The sequence below is a fragment of the Canis aureus genome, chromosome 38 (assembly GCF_053574225.1).
Source record: "Canis aureus isolate CA01 chromosome 38, VMU_Caureus_v.1.0, whole genome shotgun sequence".
Classification (NCBI taxonomy): Eukaryota; Metazoa; Chordata; class Mammalia; order Carnivora; family Canidae; genus Canis; species Canis aureus.
This window is the reverse complement of record NC_135648.1, coordinates 7919343-7942196: the sequence shown is the minus strand read 5'-3', so window position 1 is coordinate 7942196 and position 22854 is coordinate 7919343. Positions and strand designations below refer to the sequence as shown.

The following is a 22854-nucleotide window of genomic DNA, read 5'->3' as shown; positions in this document are numbered from 1 at the left end:
GCAGTGCACAGGGGATAATTAAGTCTACAGAAGAGGAAAACTGGCCATGAACTAAAAAAAAAAAAAAAAATACAGACTTATCATCCATAGCAAGTGTCCAGGTGCTGGGCTCACTGAAATGTTCCGTTAACAAATGTAATTTTCCAATCTGGAAATTTCTTTTTTTTTTTCAAGATTTTATTTATTTATTCATGAGAGACACAGAGAAAGAGGCACAGACATAGGCAGAGGGAGAAGCAGGCTCCTTGCGGGGAGCCTGATGTGGGACTGGCACATGGGAATCCGGGATCACGTCCTGAGCCAAAAGCAGGTGCTCAACCGCTGAGCCACCTAGGTGTTCCCCAATCTGGAAATTTCTAGTCATAAATGTTCATACTTTCCTGGGATTACTCAGTCCTGTTATTTTACGTGGGGCTCATCTATCATTTGACATCATTGAAATGTGTGTTTCTGCTCTTTGTGAACACTATGTAGTAGGGGATGCATGAAATACTGTCACATGTGGGAAGGTAAAAGAGTCTCCGCCATCAGGGTGGAGGCTGTCAGAAACAACTGGTGAGCTGGGAATCGGGTAGATAGATAGCAAATATGCAAATCCGGTCACCTTTATCAGAGGAGCACCTGAAGTATGTGAGGAAGGGGACAATCCATTTTCCCTCTCATTCATCTGTCTTCTGGGTGCCCCCCACCCCCAGCCTAGGACATGCTCAGCAGCTCTACAGGCAGCAGCATGTAAGCAATGGTATTTGACCAGTATTTGTTAACTATCAATAACTGGGTGGCTAAGTTTCGTTTGTGTAATTATTTAGAACAGAAGGGCAGGACCTGTGGAAGATGCCAAAGCAACGTGGCATTACACGAGGGTAACGCATCTGGGGAGAGCTCAGAGAAGATCACCCTCTCTGTCTTGCATTTAGTTTGGGCATAGGAGCTCTCATGAACAATCTTTCCCTAACTCTCTGGTCTCTACCCTTAAGAAAAAAAAAAAAAAGAATCTGGATTCCAGCACTGATTAAACATATACCTGGGCACATCATGTGTTATTCCTTCTTGCTTTGCCCTGTCACTCTTACTGGTCTATAATTATAAAGATCCCATCTCATTGAACCTACATGTGCACACATATATGTTCTTTCTGATGGGAGAGTGATAGCAAGTGGATTCATTTATTCATAGGTTTTCTTGCTTTCTTTCTTTTTAAAAAGATGTATTTATTTTAGGGGGACTGGGTGGCTCAGTTAAGCATCTGCCTTCAGCTCAGGTCATGACCTCAGAGTCCTGGGATCCAGCCCCACATCATGCTCCCTGCTCAGTGGGAAGTCGGCTTCTCCCTCTCCCTCCACTGGTGCTCTCTCCATCTTGTTTGCTCACTTTCCCTCTCTCAAATAAATAAAATCTTGGGCCCTCAACTCTATGGTCAACTAATATTCAACAAAGCAGGAAAGACCAGCCACTGGAAAAAGGACAGTCTCTTCAATAAATGGTGCTGAGAACATTGGGCAGTCACATGCAGAGGAATGAAACTAGACCATTCTCTTACACCATACACAAAGATAAAAAAACTCAAAATGGATGAAAGATCTAAATGTGAGACAAGAATCCCTCAAAATCCTAGAGGAGAACACAGGCAACACCTTTTAGAACTTGGCCACAGCAACTTCTTGCAAGATACATCTATGAAGGCAAGGGAAACAAAAGCAAAAATGAATTATTGGGACTTAATCAAGATAGGGATGCCTGGGCAGCTCAGCGGTTGGGTGTCTGCCTTCGGCTCAGGGCGTGACCCCAGGATCTGGGATCGAGTCCCACATCAGGCTCTCTGCGAGGAGCCTACTTCTCCCTCTGCCTGTGTTTCTGCCTCTCTTTCTATGTGTCTCTCACAAATAAATAAATCTTAAAAAAGATAGAAAACTTCTGCACAGCAAAAGAAACAGTCAACAAAACTATAAGACAACCTAAAGAATGGGAGAAGGTATTTGCAAATGACCTATCAGATAAAGGGCCAGTATCCAAGATCTATAAAGAACTTATTAAACTCAACACCAAAGAAACAATCCAATCATGAAATGGGCAAAAGATATGAACAGATATCTCACAGGGGAAGACATAGACATGGCCAACAAGCACATGAGAAAATGCTCCGCATCACTGGCCATCAGGGATGTATTACACATCAAAAACACAATGAGATCCCACCTCACACCAGTGAGAATGGGGAATATTAATGAAACAGGAAACAACAAATGGAGAGGATGTGGAGAAAAGGGAAACCTCCTGCACTTTTGGTGGGAATGTGAACTGGGGCAGCCACTCTGGAAAATGTGTGGAGGTTCCTCAAAGAGTTAAAAATAGAGCTACCCTATGACCCAGCAATTGCACTACTGGGGATTTACCCCAAAGATACAGATGCAGTGAAACGCTGGGACACCTGCACCCCGATGTTTATAGCAGCAATGGCCACAATAGCCAAACTGTGGAAGGAGCCTCGGTGTCCATCGACAGATGAATGGATAAAGAAGATGTGGTCTATATATGCAATGGGATATTACTTAGCCATTAGAAAGGGTGAATACCCAACCATTTGCTTTGATGTGGATGGAACTGGAGGGTATTATGCTGAGTGAATTAAGTCAATCGGAGAAGGACAATCATCATATGGTCTCATTCATTTGGGGAATATAAAAAATAGTGAAAGGGAATAAAGGGGAAAGGAGAAAAATGAGTGAAAATATCAGTGAGGGTCACAAAACATGAGAGACACCTAACTCTGGGAAACAAACAAGGGGTAGTGGAAGGGGAGGTGGGAGTGGGGTTGGGGTGACTGGGTGACAGGCACTGAGGGGGGCACTTGAGGGGTGAGTACTGGGTGTTATGCTATATGTTGGCAAATTGAACTCCAATAAAAAAAATACAAAAAAATAAATAAAATCTTTAAGAAAAGATATTTATTTATTTATTTATTTATTTATTTATTTATTTATTTTAGGAAGGGGGCAGGGGCAGAGAGGAAGAGAGAGAGAGAGGGAGAGAGAGAATCTCAAGCAGATGTCCTGCTGAGTGCAGATCCTGATGCAGGGCTCGATCTCACCAACCTGAGATGACGATCTGACATCATGACCTGAGCAGAAATCAAGAGTGCCACGCTCAACGGACTGAGCCACCCAGGCACTCCCTTAGTCGTAGTTTTTCTTAAAGAATACAAATATTTATTTAGTGTCTACCATCAGGCAAGTAAGGCATAAAGGCCCTGATTTCCTAAAGTGTGAAATATCTCCAGACTATTGCCTTTCCTGGGTAGCAAAATGCTATGTTTTTCTTATTCTGTTGGCCCTGCCCCTGTCTTGCATTTCTCAGAGAAAGAACTGGAGACCCCAGCCCAGGTGGAGTCCTCCTGGCTCCAGGCACACAGAAACCCCACAGCAGCACCTTGAGGGGAAGGGGAGATCACTGTGTATTCTCTGAGGTTGTCTCCCTGTTTCTGTGGAGCCAGGCTGCAGAGCACAGGTCTGTGGCATCACTGGAGACAGTCTCACATGTGGGCAAGTGGCCCTCCCTGCTAATTCCCAGTGGCGGATCCATCATGATCAAGCTCTCTGAGATAGCACTTCTGATTTTATTTCAGGTAGACTTGGAAAGATCTCATTTTCTTCTACTTTTAAATTTCTACCCTAAAAACGAACCAAACCAAAAATCTGTCAGAAGCAGCCCATGAGCACATCCTTTGCTTTCTTACCAAATGAAGCATGATGCTTTCCAATCCAACGTAATCAATTCAAAAATTATTTTTAGATTCTCTAGAATGTTTCTTTCCAAACTACAAAAGTCATTTATGCTGTTGATGGCCTCAGTGAATTAAATAATATAACCAAAAATAAGAAATATGAGTTAAAGTCTACTCTTCCCCATTTAACTTTTCTCAATCTCATGCCAATAGACACATATACCTAAAATATCACGCACATACACATTCCCTTAAAAATAGTTTTTGAGCCACAGACATTTTCCAAAAGAGAGAACATGGTAATAAATGGTTCTTAATTTTGATTTAATTTAAGTAAGATCAGAGGAGATATAGAAACAAAAAATATATTAAACACCTACTCCAAAAAAAGTCTTTGCATATTATTCCTAAAATCACCCCGTGGAGTAGAATCTATTGACCTCCATTGATAGATGAAAATAAAGAAGCTAAAGGAGAAATAAGAGACTCCCCTAAAATTACCGAGCAAGTGAAAGACAGAGCAAGGGTTTAACACTTGCTCTTTTTGACTTAAGTTCTTTCTCTTGCATCACGTTCATTGTATCAAAGACAGAAAAAATGTAGTATCCTGAACATTAGGCTCTAGAAGTTGTTAAACTAAGGATGGTTTTGTCCCATTGACCACTGTGTGAGGTGGGGAAGTCTGGGGTAGGGAGAGCTCCAGGCAGTTAGTGGATGGACCTTGGGTAAACCAAGCCCAATCCCACACAGTAATTGCCTCATGCATAATACAAATAACACCCCTCGTTTGCAATTGCAAGAGCAAGATTAAAATGGACATGGTCATACTCTAAAACAAAATAGAACAAATGCTATATAAAAATACAATTTTTGGTATTTTTAAATACCGTGGGAACCTAGAGCAAGCAGAGACTAAATCCTCCATTTCTAGGCTGATGGGGCTTTGCCAACATCAACGTGTGTCTTCCAAGGAGACTCTGGTTGTTGACATCAGCCAGTAGAGGAAGGAAGAAGAGGGCTGTAAGTTGGCAGATTGATGAGCCCAACCTGGTAGGGACCCACATCCCTACTACTCAAACTCCACTGGCCAGAGCACAGCAACACAGCATGTCTAACCACATAGGAGCCAGGCTGGAAGGGGTTCCGGCCTCGCACTCAGGGGGAACCAGCTTTGGGGAAGGTCTAGCCAGTCTCTCACAGAAGTTTCAAAAAGCACTAAAGAGAGGCAATCATATCTTCCCTCCAAAATCTGTCCCAAATCCCATATTCTCCAACTCTGTAAGTGCCATGAGCATCCTCACAAATTCCCAATCCAGAAACTTGAAATTCTGTGTCATCGAATGCCGTGTCCTATCAGTACCAAGGCCATTCGATTCCTCATTCATTTACCAAACATTTGTGACTATGAACCATTTTACCAGACAAGGTGTTAGCAAAGTCACAACCCCTGCTCTTAAGAAACTCAAAATCTATTGTGAAAAAGGAGGCTTATCATCAGTCAGTAATAACCAGTACACACAGTATGAGGAAAAAACCAGTCAAGGTATTCTTTTCCGAATGCAAATCAGACCGTGCCCCTCTCCTGCTTTCAACTTTCCAGAACATCTCCCACTATTCTGTTAGGAAAAAAAAAATTATAAAAGAATTTGAAATGGCAAGAGATTCCTGGGTGTCTTTTAATGGAATATTGTATACTCCCCAGGTGGCCCTCTGGGATCAGCTCCTACTATAAGGTTTGAGCCTATTTTGTAATTTTTACTTTGTAGAAAATGGATAATACAAATGACTCTTGTCTAATGGAGATGTGTTTTTTTTTTTTTTCTGGTAGAAATACAATTGATTTCTACCCTGTGGAAAAGATAATCCTAAACATTGCTTGGCATCGCTGTACAGTCACTTATAGTTTGCGTCTATTGACAAATATATTTCCACATCTCTGACTGTGCTTGAGTGCATAGGTATGTATATGTGTATATATAAAAATTAATATATATAACGTCATATTATATCTTAGTGATATTTGTAAGAAGGTCATAATTTCAACTTTTGAAAATTATACCCTAACAGCACTCACTCAGGACGTTAAGTCCCTGTAAAATCTGTGATTTGTTCCTTCCCTATCCTCTCTTGCCAAGCTCACACTTTCTTGGCTCTTGCTCACTCTTCTCTCAGATACTCTCAGGCCTGGCTCCCCCCCCCCCCCTTTTTTTTTTCCAATTCAGGTCTCATTTCAAATTTTATCCCTTCAGGTAGACTTTTCCCATCAAGCTGTATCTCAACACCCTCTGTTGATTTTTTCTTTCTTTCTTTTTTTTTCTTTTTAAGATTTTCAAAATGTATTCATGAGAGACACAGAGAGAGGCAGAAACACAGACAGAGAGAGAAGCAGGCTTCCTGTGGGAAGCCTGAAGCAGGACTCGATCCCAGCACCCCGGGATCATTACCTGAGCCGAAGGCAGACACTCAACCACTGAGCGACCCAGGCATCCACCCTATGTTGATTTCTTCGAAAATTTTAGGACTGGGTGAAATCATCTTGTGCATTTGCTTACTTGCTTGTTTTCATGTACTTGTTCTTTTGTGCACTGTTATATCTTCAGTGGCCGGGAAGATGACCCAGCCAATAAATAATTTCCATAAATGATTTTTGGGTGAAAGAATGGACTAATAAAGCAAGAACGAAGGACGCATTATGCCCAAGACATTAAGAAAGAGGTTTCCCTGGCCTGTCTTGGGGCAGCATAAGCAAACCTCTGAGTCTGGCCTTCCTGGTTTCCCTGAGGGCTTCATCTTCTCTATTTTTTTTTTTTTAAGATTTTATGTATTTGAGGGGGAGGGTGGGAGCTTGGAAGGAAAGGGCAGAGGGAGAGGCACAGGGAGAGGGACAAGCAGACTCCCTGCCAGGCAGGCAGTGGGGGTTTGATCCCGGGACCCGGGACCTGAGCTGAAGACAGATGCTTAATCCACTGAGACAACCAGTCACCCCTTTTCTTTCTGCTTTTATCCTAGATGACTAACTGGTCTCTTCTGGTAGATCTCCTCTTCCAGGCCATCCTCTACCTAGAGGTCAGCCAATTGGCCTGTCATCACACATCTTAGGAGGCTTTTAAAAATAAGGATTCCTGTGCCCTGTGCTCACCCCCAGCAGAAGGCGATTTAGGAAATATGGCATCTTTATTTCTGACAAGCTCAACAGGTAGTCTGTGGGTATCTGGGGTCACATTTTGGTCCATAAACCCCTGCCAGACTCTTGGCTCTAAAAAACCTAAAATCACACTGCCTCATTTATAAGTCAATATGCCTCTTCACTGGTAGCCCCAGGACAATCCAGTGCTTTAGCTTAATGTACAAGGTCTGTCCTGTGAGGGCCTCAGGTGCCCTTTCCTGTCCCATCTTCTGTTACTCCTTGCACCTTCCATACAAGCACCAATAGCTCCTTGCACAATCCTATGTGCAGGATACTTTGCTCTGCAGGAAGCCTTGCTTTCCAAATGCTGTAAATCTCTATTCATCTTTCTAGATACAGCTCTAGTGTCATATCTTTGACCCGTTCCCATTACTTCATGACTTCCTTCCTTTATATATATATATTTTTATAAAATATATTTATAAAACTAGGGGTGGTGGAAGGGGAGGTGGATGAGGGGTGGGGGTGACTGGGTGATGGGCACTGACGGGGGCACTTGATGGGATGAGCACTGGGTGTTATTCTATATGTTGGCAAATTGAACACCAATAAAAATAAATTTATAAAAATAAAAAAATATATTTATATATTTATTTTTTTGCTGATATCTCTGCAATAACTCTTACCTGTTATATTATAAGGGATCTGTTCACTGGCAGGTCTCCTCCAGTAGAGTGTGTGCTCTCTGATAACAGGAACTGGGTCTTATTTACCATTCTCTCCTCAGTACTCGGCAAAACACTTGCCAAGGTTAAGTGTTTGACAAACGTCTCGATATATTTACCAAGTGACAAGACTGAGGCTCATGCCACTGGACTCTGCAAAGCCAAGAGGAGGTAGACAAAGCAGAGTAGGGGGGAAGGCCACTCCTCCACTAGCAGGCAGAGGGGCGCAGAGAACCAAGGTAGAAGGGAGATGTCTACAGGAGGGACAGGTGTCTGGTGTGCAGAAGCCTGTGGCTCCAGGGGCTGCAGGGTGGGACAAGATAGCCCAACACGGCCTGGGTGACAGCTGAGAATGAGGGCAGGAGAGTTCCAATTTGGGGATTATAGCCAAGCAGCTTGAGTTTTCCAACTTGAGTATTATTCCCCATCCCTCCACCAAGGAATAAATCAATTCTTGCCTTGTCAGCGCCGGGGACTCCACTGCATGGCAAATCTGAGAAGAACAGTGGAGGGGACATCGGCTCTAAACGCTGGCAAGAATACCCACTATTCCCACTCTTGGGCTGCTCTCATCAAGCCTGCGAGGGGAACTGTCCCACCACCTGGATGGCAAGCCTTGCCCTTGGAGCCGGGTGGGGAAAAGGGGATTCGATCTCCTGGTGTGAAGAAGGACCCACGAGAGTAAATATGGCAAACTCAGCGGGGAGATAAAGCTGCTCCACACATTTACAGCAGATTGCATTTGCATTTGTTAAATGTGTGCTTGAATTGGTCTAAAAGATAAACTGCTAAGAAATGACCTGTACCTGCTGGTGGCCGTGTTGGGAGTATAGTGACACTGTCTCCTCTTAATTGCATCCCCAGGCATCCCTGAACTAAAGGTTTCAGGTGTTCCTGTCAGATTAGGACTCTCGAGGTAGCAGGGCTCAGGTCAATGTCTACATGTTTTAGATCCACTCACATATTTACTTGCACGATAATCCTACAAAGTGAAGAACGTAAGGCTTAATTAATTTGGTTAAGTGACTCGACAAGATCACAGATTTAATTCAGGGCCTGGAAGATGAAGGAAAGAATTTTACCTGTGGAATCCCAGGTGACTGAAATGTCATTCATCTAAGCTAAGACACCTTAAGTTTCTAAGGTTCCCCTTCATTTTATAAAGTGGAGGGGGTGGCAGGAAAGAGCTGCCAATTAAAATTATAAGCCGGGAGCACCTGGGTGGCTTAGTGGTTGAGCATCAGCCTTAGGCTCAGGTTATGATCCTGGGGTCCTGGGATCGAATCCTGCCACAGGCTCCCCTCAGGGCGCCTGCTTCTCCCTCTGCTTGTGTCTCTACCTCTCTCTCTCTCTGTCTCTCAGGAATAAATAAGTAAAATCTTTAAAAAATAATAATAATACCCAATATTGTTATCACAGTCCTACTCGGGGGTTTCAAAATTTTACTCCAAATGCGCATTTTGAAATTAATGAAATAAAACATTTGAGAAGGAGAACTTTTGCAACCCTTTTGCCTACACCACCTGTTATGAGACTACAACTGGCACTAGCATGGAGCAGATGGACACCTACAAGAGGGTATTCCAGAAAAGGTGAGCTTATTGTATGACCTTTTGTGTGTTCAGGGATTTTTTTTTAACCCTTTAAAATAAACTGGGGTTTTTATGAAGCTTCATGATTACTGATGCTTCTGTATTCTTGGGCTGAAAATGGTTTCTTTCCCCTACACAATTTAGAATACTTGGAATCTACGGTAAAAAAATAAAGCAAAAGATTTGGCTCTGATTTCCCAAAGACATCACATCAGCACAGCACAGCTTAAGTGATAATCTTCAAGAGGTAGAATGTGTCTCTGCATCTTAAATGGTTTTCTCGAAACAATGCATTGGCACATGTTTAACAAACTCTGAGGATCTGATCTGCTGACCCTGTTCTCTGAGGGCAGTGCCACAAGATAAACAAATACCAAGTAGAAATTGGATGTCCCTGTTCTTTAACCATGAAAAAAAAGATAATTTATGAAACAGAGAAGAAATGAAAATATTAATTAAAAAATATTTGAAGAGCCCCTGGGTGGCTCAGTCAGTTAAGGGTCTGCTTTAGGCTCAGGTCATGATCCCAGGGTCCTGGGATCAAGCCCCGCATTGGAGTCCCTGCTCAGTAGGGAGCCTGCTTCTCCCTCTCCTTCTGCCTCTCTCCACTCCTAGTGCTTACCTTCTCTCTCAAATAAATAAAATCTTAAAAAAAGAAAATTAAAAAGCCCCTATATCACAGACACATACACAGTTTCAAATTGTTAAGTGTACATATATATATATATACACATATATGCATATACATATAATGAAAATTTTGACACCTTTTGGAGAAAATACAGAAAAATATTCTTATTTCTACATAGGGAATAATTTGTTAGACAATGCACAAAACCCACAGATCTTAAAGGAAAATATTGATATACATGGATATCTTAAAATTGTACTTTATATAGATAGATAAAAAAAAGATAAGCTACTGAAAAGAAGATGTTTGCATTGCATATAGCTAACTTTACAGAACTCCCAACTTGGTAAGACACTACCCATTAGAAAAATATGTAGTGGATATAAATAGGCAACCCATAAAGAGAAACAAATTATCATTAAATATATGAGAAACTGCCCAAATCCATGGGTAACCAGGAAATGCATATGAAAACAATAGATACTATTTCATTCCCACAAAACTGGCAAAAAATATAGAAGTCTGATAATAGCAAACGTTGGCAAAAGTATAGGAAAATGAAAATACTCATTCACTTCTGGTGAGAATACAAATTGGCTCAATCACTTCGGAGAGTGATTTGGCATATCTAGTAAAGTTGAAAATATATTCTTAGGCTCCGTGTTATGGAAAATTCTTCCATAAGTACACAAGAGGCAGGGAGAAATGTTCAAAGCAGCATAAAAAGAAAAAAAAAAACCTGCTTTTTTCACAGCATTTGAAATGATTAAAAATTTCAGAATATGATGTAGAGTGAAAAAAAGCAAGTTGCAAAAGGAAATCTGTGGTAAATCGAACTCCAATTAAAAAATAATAATAATAAATAAATAAATAATCACACACACAAAAGGAAATCTATGATGATAATATTTTTTTATGATGATAATATATATAAATATTATAATTTAGGAATAGATTTCTATACAAAAAATTGTTTTTTTAAAAAACATTCAAGGAAATAATATACACCAACCTCAGGATACTTACTGTTTCTCTCTAGGGGTCAGGTAGAGAAAAGTAACAGAAAATGAAGATTTGATTTACATCTGATGTTTTATTTCATTTACAAAAATAATAAAAATGAAAAAGAAAACATGAAGCCAGGATAACAAAAATTCAAAATCTATTAAATCCACGTGATGGGCATATGGATGCATGCTTTATTATTTTCTGAATGTCTAAAGTAAATCTCATTTAAAATGAAGCAAGAAAATCATGAATAATATTTTTGTTTAAGCAAATCTAGGAAACAGAAAAAAAAAAAAGACTTGTGAGGTCTTGAGTTGCCAATTTGGACTGAGAGTATGCAACTAAAAAATGTAATTCTTTGTGAAGACCAGCTTTGCCTGGTCTACAGTTTTGCTAAAGTCACATGTGCCAAAAAATACCACCGGCATTCTCTCAGCCCTGGATAGCCTGTTCTGTTATCACAAAATTTGGCGACGTCACCTGTACCTACCATGTCTCGTGACTCTCCAGGGTCCCTGAGTAGCAGGTCAGAGAAGGGATCCCTTTTTAGTTTTGCTTCAGAGCTCTGGACTTTTAAAATAGGACTCTGGGGACTTGGCACAAAAATTTTGGCTCAATGCTGGGACTATTTTCCAATAGATCAGAGGGAAATGGGGTTCTCCATCATCCTGTGTTTGGTGAGCAGAGAGTCCCTTAAATGTTCACGAGAAACTGTGCTTAGTTTTTTTTTTTTTTCAGAATTGCATTAAACATTTATTTTCACAGCCCATCTTTTACAAAGACAATAAGAAATTCCTGAAGTCCACCTTTGAGTTCTTTTGGGTTTCACTTTGACTAAGCAACATTTTTAGTTGAGAAAGGTGTTTCTTTCTTTTGCTCATATTCTTTGAGGCACAAGTGGGTGTTGATTGTCCAGATGTAGGTGTCCTGAATATCGAGGCAGGGCTCTTGCCTTTGGAGCCATACATATGACTCAGCTTTGCAGAACTCGGAGTCTTTCTCTCTGGTGTCTTCAGGCTGAGCTTACTCGTAGGAGTGGTAGGACTGCTCTTCAGTGCTGAGAGAAAGCTTCTACTTTTACCATGATGTTTAACTGTTCTGTTGCATGTTTTACAAGTAGTCAACAATACACCTTTGGAGTCTTTGTATTTTTTCAAAATTTTTGCTTCTTTAAAACTGAGTGTACGATTTCTTGCTTCTCGGTTAAGAACTAGCACCTTTTTTTTTTTTAAGCTGCAAATACTTATATTTTTATTGTAGCCCAGTGGATTCTGATTAAAAGGCTGGCCAGCTCATGAAGGGGGGGGGGGTGTAGTCGGCCTCACGGGATGGCTCAGGTCAGAGGGCTGTAGCAGCAGTAGAGCTGGGAAAAGATTCTGCTCAGAGCAGGCCCCAGATTCCTCTGCAGTCGACCACACTTGATGGTGCTCAGCAGCATCTCCTGTTCCTTGGGGGTGACACAGGCGTCACAGGCTGCCAGGAGGCTGGCAGGGGTGCTGTACTGGCCCACTATGGCTGCTGCCTTCTCCCCACTCACTCCCCGCACCTGCGTCAGCTGCCTGGCGAACACCTCGTGCACACACTGGGCCTTGTTCTTCGTGGCTCCCGAGCTGAAGTCACTGAAGGTGAGGAGTGAGCAGAGAGGCTGTGGGGAGGGCCCAGGCCTTGATTCAGGATCCCCCGAGGTTCCCCAGGGGCGACTGCGTAGGGTATGGCCCTGGTAGAGCCTCTGCAAGCCCCGTGTCTAGAGGGCCAGGTAGGCAGCTGACTCCTTGATGTCTGCTGTGCGCTTCGCAAAGAAGCCATCGACGACCTGAGTGTTGGTGACAGCCTGCAGCAGCGTGCCCTCAGGAAGGCTAAGGTGGTTTGCAGAGCCATGCTCCTCCACCAGGTGTACTCTGTGCCCCAGACCACAGCGCTTCAGCCGGAACTTCTGCTCTCGGAAGCGGCCATCTGTGATGCTGCTGCACAGATCCAGATCATCTAGCCGCTTGGCTCCACGATGTGGTCCGGGACGAGCTCCCCAGGTCTTGCTGGGTCTCTGGGCCTGGTCTCCTGAGCCACCCACACAAAGTCCCCGACATGCAACTTGCGCACTACGTGGGTCACATGCAGCCGCTGTAGCTCCAGGAGCAATTCTGGCCTGTGCCCTGCCCCCTTGGCTTCGCCAACGTCCACACACAACAGCACCCTGTACTCTCCAGGCCCAAGCTCCAGTGGCAGCTGCTGGACACTCCCTTCACTAGCACCAAGCTCAGCAGAGGCCACTCCTGGCACTTCTGGCTCTTTCCCAGGGGGCTCCTCTGGCCTGAAGCCCACATCCAGTGAGCTCAGGCCCTCTGACTCAGCCAGCTTCTGGGCCAGCTCCAGACCCTCCGGAGTCAGCGAGTACCTGGCTGGCTGGTGTGTCCTGAGAACCAGGTTCCTGTGGAGGAGGGAGCGGAGGGCTGGCCAGGGTCGAGTACTCCCAAGAGCCACCCTGGGAGCTTCCTGGGCACATCTCTGCCATGATGGCCCCCACTTCCAATGCATGGGCCACTTCATACATCCTACTGCCTGTTTGTACACCAGACATTTGAGTAGATCCGTCTGTCATCTCTAGGTGATAGATAAGGCCACTCAGAACCATAAAGTTTAAGTAATTAGTCCAAGGTCAAAGAGCCTGGAGTAGTAAATTTATTTATTTGTTTGTTTGTTTATTTATTTATTTATTTAGATTTTATTTACTTAGTCATGAGAGACACAGAAAGGCAGAGACATAGGCAGAGGGAGAAGCAAGCTCCTTGCGGCGAGCCCGATGCTGGACTCAATCCCAGGACCCCGGGATCACGCCCTGAGCCAAAGGCAGATGCTCAACCTATGAGCCACCCTGGTGCCCTTGAGTAGCAGATTTAAATGCTGATTCTAGTCTAGGCTCTTGACTTCCAGTCAAACCTGGTACTGCTGCAGCATAAATGAGAATCTCTCTTGATTTTCCTAAGACTATTCTAGAAGAAGGAATTTTTTTTTAATTTTTTTTATTTATTTATGATAGTCACAGAGAGAGAGAGAGAGGCAGAGACACAGGCAGAGGGAGAAGCAGGCTCCATGCACTGGGAGCCCGACGTGGGATTCGATCCCGGGTCTCCAGGATCGCGCCCTGGGCCAAAGGCAGGTGCTAAACCACTGCGCCACCCAGGGATCCCTAGAAGAAGGAATTCTAATGGCACTCTACTTAAGTGTTGTGTGTGTTCTTTATTTTTCTAGTACTGATTGAAGGGCTAACGAGAGAAGATATGTGTAGAACCCTTCCTTCCTACTCAAACTGAGAGGAAAGAGAAAGAACCCTCTGGGTTCTACTCCTTGGGCCGCACTCCTTGCTTCCTTGGCCCATGACTTATGCTGCCGAGTCCCTACCAAGCACCCTTACTGCTGGTCAGCGTGTGCTCAGTTCACTGAGCACAGGGTAAACAAGCCAGATGGGGGTACATGGACTTTGTACTCTCAGTGCAGGGCAGACAGGGCCCAGGGCGGCAGCAACATGCTGTGATAAACATCCTCCTCTCATAGATTTTGCAGCCTGAAACCCCCAGAAGCTACAGAAACCAGTTTCCCCAGAGACTTGTCCAAGCCCAGTGCTGCATTGCACTTCCTAGGAGGATGAGGAAGATCTTAGAGCTGCGATATTTGGAGTAGGGTGAAAGGGAGATCAAATGGGCAGGGTGCCTAGGGTGCAGTGCATAGCCTACAGGGATGGAGGGCAGGTGAGCCTGGCTCTCTTGCAGGGGTGAGGAGGGCAGGAGGGAGCTGCCCCTGGCTCAGATGTTGAAGAAGTGATTTAGATCCTGGGAGAGCAAGTGCAGAGATAAACAGTGAAGGGATAGCGATGCCAAGGGTCAATTGTCAATAGTTGATCAAGGGGGAGAGTCGGAAGCCCAGAGCCTCAACCAGCCCCAGCAGCTGGACTCCGAGAGAGACTGGTGCTCCCAGGGCTGTGCCATTGCTTCCCCGGTGACACAGTCCTCCTATACCACACAGCTGCCTCTGCCCCTTCAATTCATATCATATCCCTCCTTTGTCAGGAGCAGAGGCCAGGGATCCACCAATCCACATGCATTTATCACACACTCCCTGTTTGCCTAAAGTGATACCTCGGTTTCCCTTATCATCAGGGTTTTGTTGTTTGTTTTCTGAAACGGGGACAATCCTCCCGGATAATCCCATGGATGCTGTGTGTTAGGGGAATATAATTTCTTGTGGAGAACTTTCCAGAAGACACTGCACGCTTTCCAGTGCATACTAACACTTTTCATGGTGGTGGAGGCTCATCATACAGACCGCTGGCAATCTCTCTGTAGGTACAAATACAGATAATGTGGAAAATAATGCTGATTAAACGCTCCTGTCAGAAAAATGCTCTGGAACTTGACTTCTTGAAGAGAAGGGATACAAGATTCAGGGTTGCTCTGTCTTCAGCATTCGCCGCCACAGAGCTCGAGGGCTCTTTTCTCCACCTGCCCATTAGCTTAGTCTTCCAACCCACACATCCTTCCCTGTTTCTGTGAAAGCCACCCTCATCACAGGGCTGAACAACCCAGCGCAGGACCTCCTTCCTGCCCCCTGCTTGTCCCTCACCCTGGCTCAGTCGGGAATCTGACAGGTCTGACAGCGAACTAGTTCTCTCTCTCATCTCCCTCCTGCCATTTCCATGTCTCCAGGCCAACTTAGGCCCTCATTATCTCTTATCGAGACCTTGCTAACTGCCTCTTAATTGATCTTTTTGCAGCTCATTTCTCCTGCCTCCAGCTTATCTCATCCACTGTTGGGGGATAAATCTTCTTAAAGCAGAACCTGATGGTGTCACTCCCTGCTCAGATGCCTTTAAAGACTCCTCACAAGCCTACAGAGGAAGAAGCAGACCCCAGTTGGGTCTCCAAGGCCCTGGTGATCTGGTGTCATGGCTCCTAGACCTTTTGGCATCAGGCACCCTTCCTTCCCTTTGGGCTTTAGTGCAGCAAGTCTTTGTCTACGTTTTCTTTTACGTAGAATGCTGTTCCACCAACTGTCAATGTATATCTTGCTCATTTTTTTCTGGGCCATCAAATGTGACCTTCCCACATGAATGCTTCCCTAAACTCCCCAAGCCGGAAGTGAACACTGCTCCTTTGGAACTCCCATAGTACTCTATCTTGTGGCATTTATTGCTGTCTATTTTTTTTACTGTTGTTATGCATTCATTGGTCTGTTCAACAAAGTAGCAAATGCCTTCAAGGTAAAAAAAAAAAAAAAAAAAAAGCTCAATGGAGAGCTCTCAAATAAAAATAACCTTGCTCTTTTGGCCATACTAGCTTTCTTATAATGAAGGATAGGATGTCATAAGCTGTTTGTGGTATAATGTGGCTGTTTTCCTGCAAAGCCAATTAGTGAATTAAAGCCTTGAAGTTGAGATCTCAAACATTCTGTTTCTTTTAACCTCTAAGACAAGTTTTTAGTCCATCATTGTTATTGTTCCTTGTGCTAATTGTGGAGAAGAACAGATATTTGAATGCTACTGACAAGTCGTGTTTCGGGACAACCTTCTCATCAGCTTGTAGCCACTTTTTTCTCTGTTGATGGAGTGTGAGGGAGAAGCAGTGCCAGTGTGATTTGGACAGGCGTTACTTCAAAGCCCACACATGCTTCATCATCACCAAACACTTCTGAAAACGTAACATCGGGTCACGTTTTCCCTAAGCCTTTTTTTTAGGGTTGGCTTTGATCCTTACAAAGCAAGCATCAGGTGACACTTGTAATCTTATTGTAACAGGAAAGATGTAGTAGTATTTGCGATCTTCTTCAATGATAGAGAATCGCACATTCGGTCATTAAGGATGGAGTTTCTCTGCAATTTTCCATGCTAGCTCCTGCAGTCAGTGGCCTTTACTTAAATTGAATGCAAGTCTAGATTCACTGGCATCCAGTAGACAAACTTTTACAAGTGTCTCACAATTCACACCAGTACTGTAAAAATATTCAATAAGTAGGCTAAATTTATAAATGAATTCTGAGTCACTTTTTTCTTATAGTCACTATTTTTAAAATGTTTTCATTTGCTTTCTTTTTTAAAAATTTTTATTCACTTAGAAATAATAAAACCTGCCTTCTGAATAGTCACATAATTTCTTCACATGTAAATATTTACCTTTTCATTGAACTGAAGTATGCTAAGTATGGAGGATCCGGCATAAATCAACTCCATGCAATAAAAAGTAACATAATATTGGCAAATTTTTATATGATTTCAAATTTAACCAGCAGTCTTTGCAAGTCCAATCTATATAGCACAAATGATGGTGTGTTGTACTTGCTCAATAACATTTTTCTTTTCTTTTTTTCAATAACATTTTTCTAATGCTTGCTATTTTTCCAGCATGTACAAAGATTTTTCTCTTTTTTATGTAATTTAATGTTAGCATAAAGTTGTATTTGTCCCTTCTCTTTGGCAAAAAACAAAACAAAACAAAAAAACCCTCAAACCAAAAAATACAAAATAAAGCCAAGTGGGATATTTAGAAAAAAATCTAAAACTAGATTTAATTTGTTTCATACATGCAACAAGTACAATAATTTTGAGGTCTGACTGTTGTTGATTCCACCTGAATTACATGAACGCCTCACACACATTTTTCTAGTACTGCTTGTGTGCTTTCTGCATGTACCATCTGAATATAATGTGCTATTAAGAATATGGAATATGTAAAGCTTATATTTTCCCTTCACAAAATGTTTCCAACACCCTCTTCACTTTAAGTTTGAACATTTCCAGCCAGCAGGATAATTCCTTTGCAAGCAATTGAGATATTAAAGGCTCCAACTGACACATTCACCCCCATTAATCAACTTTCATTGAATGCCTAACATATATACACATTATAAGCAGTAAGTAACTGAGGAAATATGATACATCAATAAAGATAGTACAATTAAGCTGGTCATGTAGTTATGGATTACAAAAATGCCACATAGGCTAGAAAGTCACTGTGGTCAGAAAATAATTTACGAAAGGAGGTAAATTTGAGGAGGGGTACATGTTCTGGGGAACATGAATTATATTCTTAGTGTTGGACGCCATTTTCAGAAAAGGGTTAAGGATGAGCATCAACAATATCAACCCAAAGAATGGTTGATTTCATGATCCAGTGGTATCTCTGTTTGATTTTGTACTAGAAATATTAGTTATTTTTGCCACCACACATTAACTTCCCAAAGGGTCAACTCCTCTTATAACCTAGAAATGGTATCTAAATATAGCTGGACAACCTACCCCCTACTCAGCCACTGTTCATGGGCCAAGAATCATACAATATCCAACCTGAGTCAATTTGATTTCTGTCCCAGAAATTGACAGCAGATTCTCAGAAACAGAGTCAATAGGGTTGGACACTTGAGGTGGAAGGCCATAGATTGAGGGACTAGATCTTCAGAACAAGAAGGGTCAAGCAGATGTTTGGGAAGGAACTGACCCAACAGACTTAAGGAAAGTGAGAGCCACAGAGCAATGGGTTGTCAAATGACTCTAGTTCCTGTGAAGTCCCAGTATATTCCCTGAACTTGACTTCCATAATCTAAACCAGCTTGTGTGTGTGTGTTTCTTCGTACTAAATATCTCTGAGACAATACTTCTTTCTGGGTGCACTTTGGTAGTCATCTTTATTTTCCACTGACCTCATTCATTATTTCTAATCTCTGTCATCTTTTCTGCTATCACTTCTGGTGTTTATAGATCTCTTCTCTTTGTTATGATCCTTCCCTGTTTTTCCTTTCTTATCTCTTCTCTTTACTCCCTGGTAGTTTATCAGTAGTTTATCAGAACTTTTCAGCATTATCACTAACAAGGTTTAGTCATTTATCGAAGAAGACAAGACTCCTTGTGTTTGGTTGACTAGTTGACCAACCATATTATACTGTCCATAATTCTCATCTTTGGCTGTTGGTTATTCCCATCATTGGTTAATATTTGAGTATTTTTTAAATTTACTTTCGATTGAGAATTATTCCCAATTGTTAAAATCACTAGGCATCCATTAATGATCCGTTTCTAAGATACGGCTTTCATTGCTTTTCTTAAGTAATCAAAAAAAGTAGTAGTATTCCAAGTCAAAATAATGTGAGTAGAAAGTGGATGATTTGTTTCTGACTTAAAATAAGTAGCATAGAATGAACTTACTACCTATAAAGCTATATTTAAATCACTAGGCCATTCACTTCTATCATTGGCCATCATGCTATTAATAGAAGAAGATGGGAAACAGAAGTTATAAGTCATGGGGACACATTCTGAGTAAAATAAATACTTTTAAAAGCCTTGTCTGCTAACATATTCATTAAGCCATTCTTTCCTTTATTCAATAAATACATATTTCCTAATACATACAATGTAATAGGCATTGAGCAAGGCTTTGAGAGCATAGAAATGTACAAAACAGACAAAATCCCTGCTCTCCTGGAGCTTATATGCTAATGATGGCAGATATCAAATTAAGAAATAATATATAGGGCAGCCCAGGTGGCTCAGCAGTTTAACACCATCTTTCAGCCCAGTACCTGATCTTGGAGACCAGGGATCGAGGCCCATGTCAGGCTCCTTGCGTGGAGACTGCTTCTTTCTCTGCCTGTGTCTCTGCCTCTCTCTCTGTGTGGGTCTCTTATTAATAAATAAATAAAAATTTAAAAAAGAAATAATATATAATCTAACAGATGATAACGGACACTATAAAAGATTAAGTAGGGTAAGGGATAAGAGGGTATGGTGTGCTGTTTTTTTCTAATGCAGTTGTCAGGAAAAATCTCCTTGATTTCCTAGCTTTTTTTAAAAGTATTTTTTTAAATTGAAGTATAACAAATATACAGTGTTACTTATGTTAGTTTCAGCTATAGAATATAATGATTCAGCAATTCTATACACTTTCTGTGTTCATCAAGATAAGTGTATTCTTAATTCCCTTTGTCTATTTTACCCATTTCCCCAACCACCTCCCCTTTGGGAACCCCTAGCCTATTCTCTGTATTTAAGAGTCTGGTTTTTTGTCTCTTTTTCTCTGTTCATTTGTTTTATTTCTTAAATTCTACATATGGCATTTGTCTTTCTTGAACTGACTTATTTCCTTTAGTATTATACCCATCCATATTGTGCAAATGGCAAGATTTATTCTTTTTTATGGCTCCGTAATATGCCTGTGACAATTCAATTGCTTCCATAACTTGGCTATTGTAAATAATGTTGTAATGAACGTAGGGGTGCATTTATCTTTTCAAATTACTGTTTTCATTTTCTTTGGGTATTCATAGCAGTGGAACAACTGGATCACATAGCAATTCTATCTAACTTTTTGAGGAACCTCCATACTGTTTTCCACAGTGGCTGCACCAATTTGCATTCCCACCAACAGTGTGCAAGAGGTCCTTTTTCTTCATATCCTCACCAACATTTGTTATTTATTTATTTATTTATTTATTTATTTATTGTATTTTTTTAATTGGAACACCTGTTATTTCTTGTGGTTTTTTTATTTTAGCCTTTTTGTGTAAGGTGATTTTCTAACTTTTGAAAAAAAATCTGAATAAGGGAGGGAGGGAGCCATGATATTCCCTGGGGCATTTTCTGCATTACCAAAATATTTGTTGATCCCATGAAAAATCATGGCATTGTACATTTCATGTTGATCTCATTGAAGGGATTCCATCAGAGCCTGTACATCAGGTTAGACTGTGTCTCCTAAGAAGAAATGTTCAAGTCCTAAACCTTGGTTACATGGGAATGTGATCTTATTTGGAAATAATGTTTTTGCAGATGTAATTAAGTTAAGATAAAGTCATACTGAATTAGGATGGGCCTTAAATCCACTGACAGATATCTTTATAACAGAAAGGAGAGAGAGATTTAGACAGAGACATGTGTATGACTATGTATGCAGAGGATGGAGTGATGCAGCCGTAAGTCAAGAAATCAGCAGCCAGCAGCTGTGAGAAGCTAGGAAAAGGAAAGAAAGGATTCTTCCCTAAAGTCTTCAGAGGGAGTATGGCCCTGCGCATACCTTGATTTTAGACTTGTACTCTCCAAAACTGTGAGAGAATAAATTTCCATTGTTTTAAGCCACTATTTTTTTTTTTTTAGCAATTTATTATGGCAGCCTTAGGAAACCACTACAGGGGTGTGAACCAGGAGAAAGCATTAAAAAGGCTGTACTAGATAGTTTTGAAATACACACATACATGCAAACAATGACTACCACAATGGCAACAACTGATTTCTTCTTCCTCTTCCTCTACTTCTCCTTCTCCTCCTCCTTCTTCTTCTTCTTCTTCTGCTTTCCCTTCCCCTTCTTCTTCTCCTTTCTCCTCCTCCTCCCTCTTCTCCATTTTCTTCCTCTTCTCTTTCTTCTTCTTTCCTCCTCCTCCTTGTTCTTCTTCCTCTTCTTCTCTTTCTTCTTTTTCCTCTTCTTTTCCTTCTTCTCCCTCTTCTTCTTTCAAATAAATAATTAAGCATGTGTGAAAACACAACTGTTTAGATGAGGACCAGTGGTAAGCTTGAGGTCACTCTTTTCATGTGTTCATGTAGTTTCCACCATAAATCACATAAGGCCTTCGCTATCTTGCCTCTCATTATATCACCCCAAGAGATATCATGCAGGATATCCCAGTGACCATGAAACATTACTTCCATTTCTCCTACATTAAATTTGCCTCTTCTACTTGGCCAAGAATCCAGGTGTTATACTTGAAGCTCTCCTGCTTCCAATGATGATTTATTTCAAGACCTGGGTGCTGGTACTCTTGGTGGAATGATGGCCTTAACTCTACTCCATAGCAACAAAAGAAACAACCTTTACATCCTTGCAGTGTCCAGATGGACAGAGTGGAGACAATGAGCAGGGTGGAGAGCTGATTGACTCCAGCAAATGTTAATTCACCATGGTCAGTTTCTCTATGCAAAAACTGATACTCAGGGAATTATTTTTTTCTGGTGAATGTATCCTTTTCCAGGCCAATGGATTCATATGTTAATGTTGCATACACTCCATTATGCAATTTAAGTCAACAGAATTGCCTGAAGCTTAATGATCTTATATTTCTTCCACCTTGAGCAAGGACAGTCCTCTCCATGAATCTTCATGCTCTGTTTGGTGCAATATGGTAGGTTGCACTCCTGCTTGGAATCCATGCCCTTTGCCATATTATCTTGTAGTTCCTCTACTAGAAGCAGAGAGAGTTCCATCAATGCTGTTTTTGGCCACTGGCCCTGGTTTGGGCAATGGAATACAAGCAGACACAGCAGAGTTCCTATTTTGAGCTTAAGCCTCAGGAGGCCTCTCATGTTTCTGCTCAGTTCTCTTGTGCTTATGCCAGTGTGATGAAAAACATGCCACAGCTAGTGATGGACCAAGGATCATAAGAGACACCTGGAGAAGATTTAGATTCCAAATTGGAATTGGAGTCAAGATCAACAGAGTTTAACCCAGAATATTCAATCTCCTGCTGACCCAAAAATGTATGAGTGGGAATAACAGCTTGTTTGTTTTAAGTCACTGAGTTTTGGGGTTGTTTGTTATGCAGCATTATTTTGACAACAATGGACTGATACAGATAAGGCTAACAAGGAGAGATATTTATAGAAAGTAAACCAAATTTCATCATAGCAGTGGCTATTGATGACTTGTTCATGGTCATGGAGGGGGAGCCTGATGTTTTAAAAGTAAATAAAGACCAGTATGTAAGATTACAACTCTGTTGGTGATGACCTTAGTTATATAAGTCACTCACCACCTCTAAAGCTTCATTATGTTCTCTTATCAAATGCTGCCCACACACCTCATACCAAGGTGATTGGGAGAATAACAGGTGAAAAAAAAAAAAAAACATTTGAAAAGACTTAGGTGCTATATGCACACACATAAGTTATTATTAACCATTGTTATTATTGATCATAAACTTATTATGTATATTATCTGTTACATGGATATGGTGAAGGGGAAGACCAGAATTATGACAGTCAACTTTAAGATAGGACGTCAGTTTAGGTAACACTCACCTGT

The 22854-nt window shown here is 41.6% G+C and overlaps 2 pseudogenes; both read right to left on the bottom strand.

Annotated features, from left to right (window-relative positions):
- Positions 1-11477: 11477 nt before the first annotated feature.
- Positions 11478-12096, bottom strand: LOC144307130 (UPF0711 protein C18orf21 homolog pseudogene; annotated as a pseudogene).
- Positions 12096-13336, bottom strand: LOC144307129 (structure-specific endonuclease subunit MUS81 pseudogene; annotated as a pseudogene).
- Positions 13337-22854: the final 9518 nt, after the last annotated feature.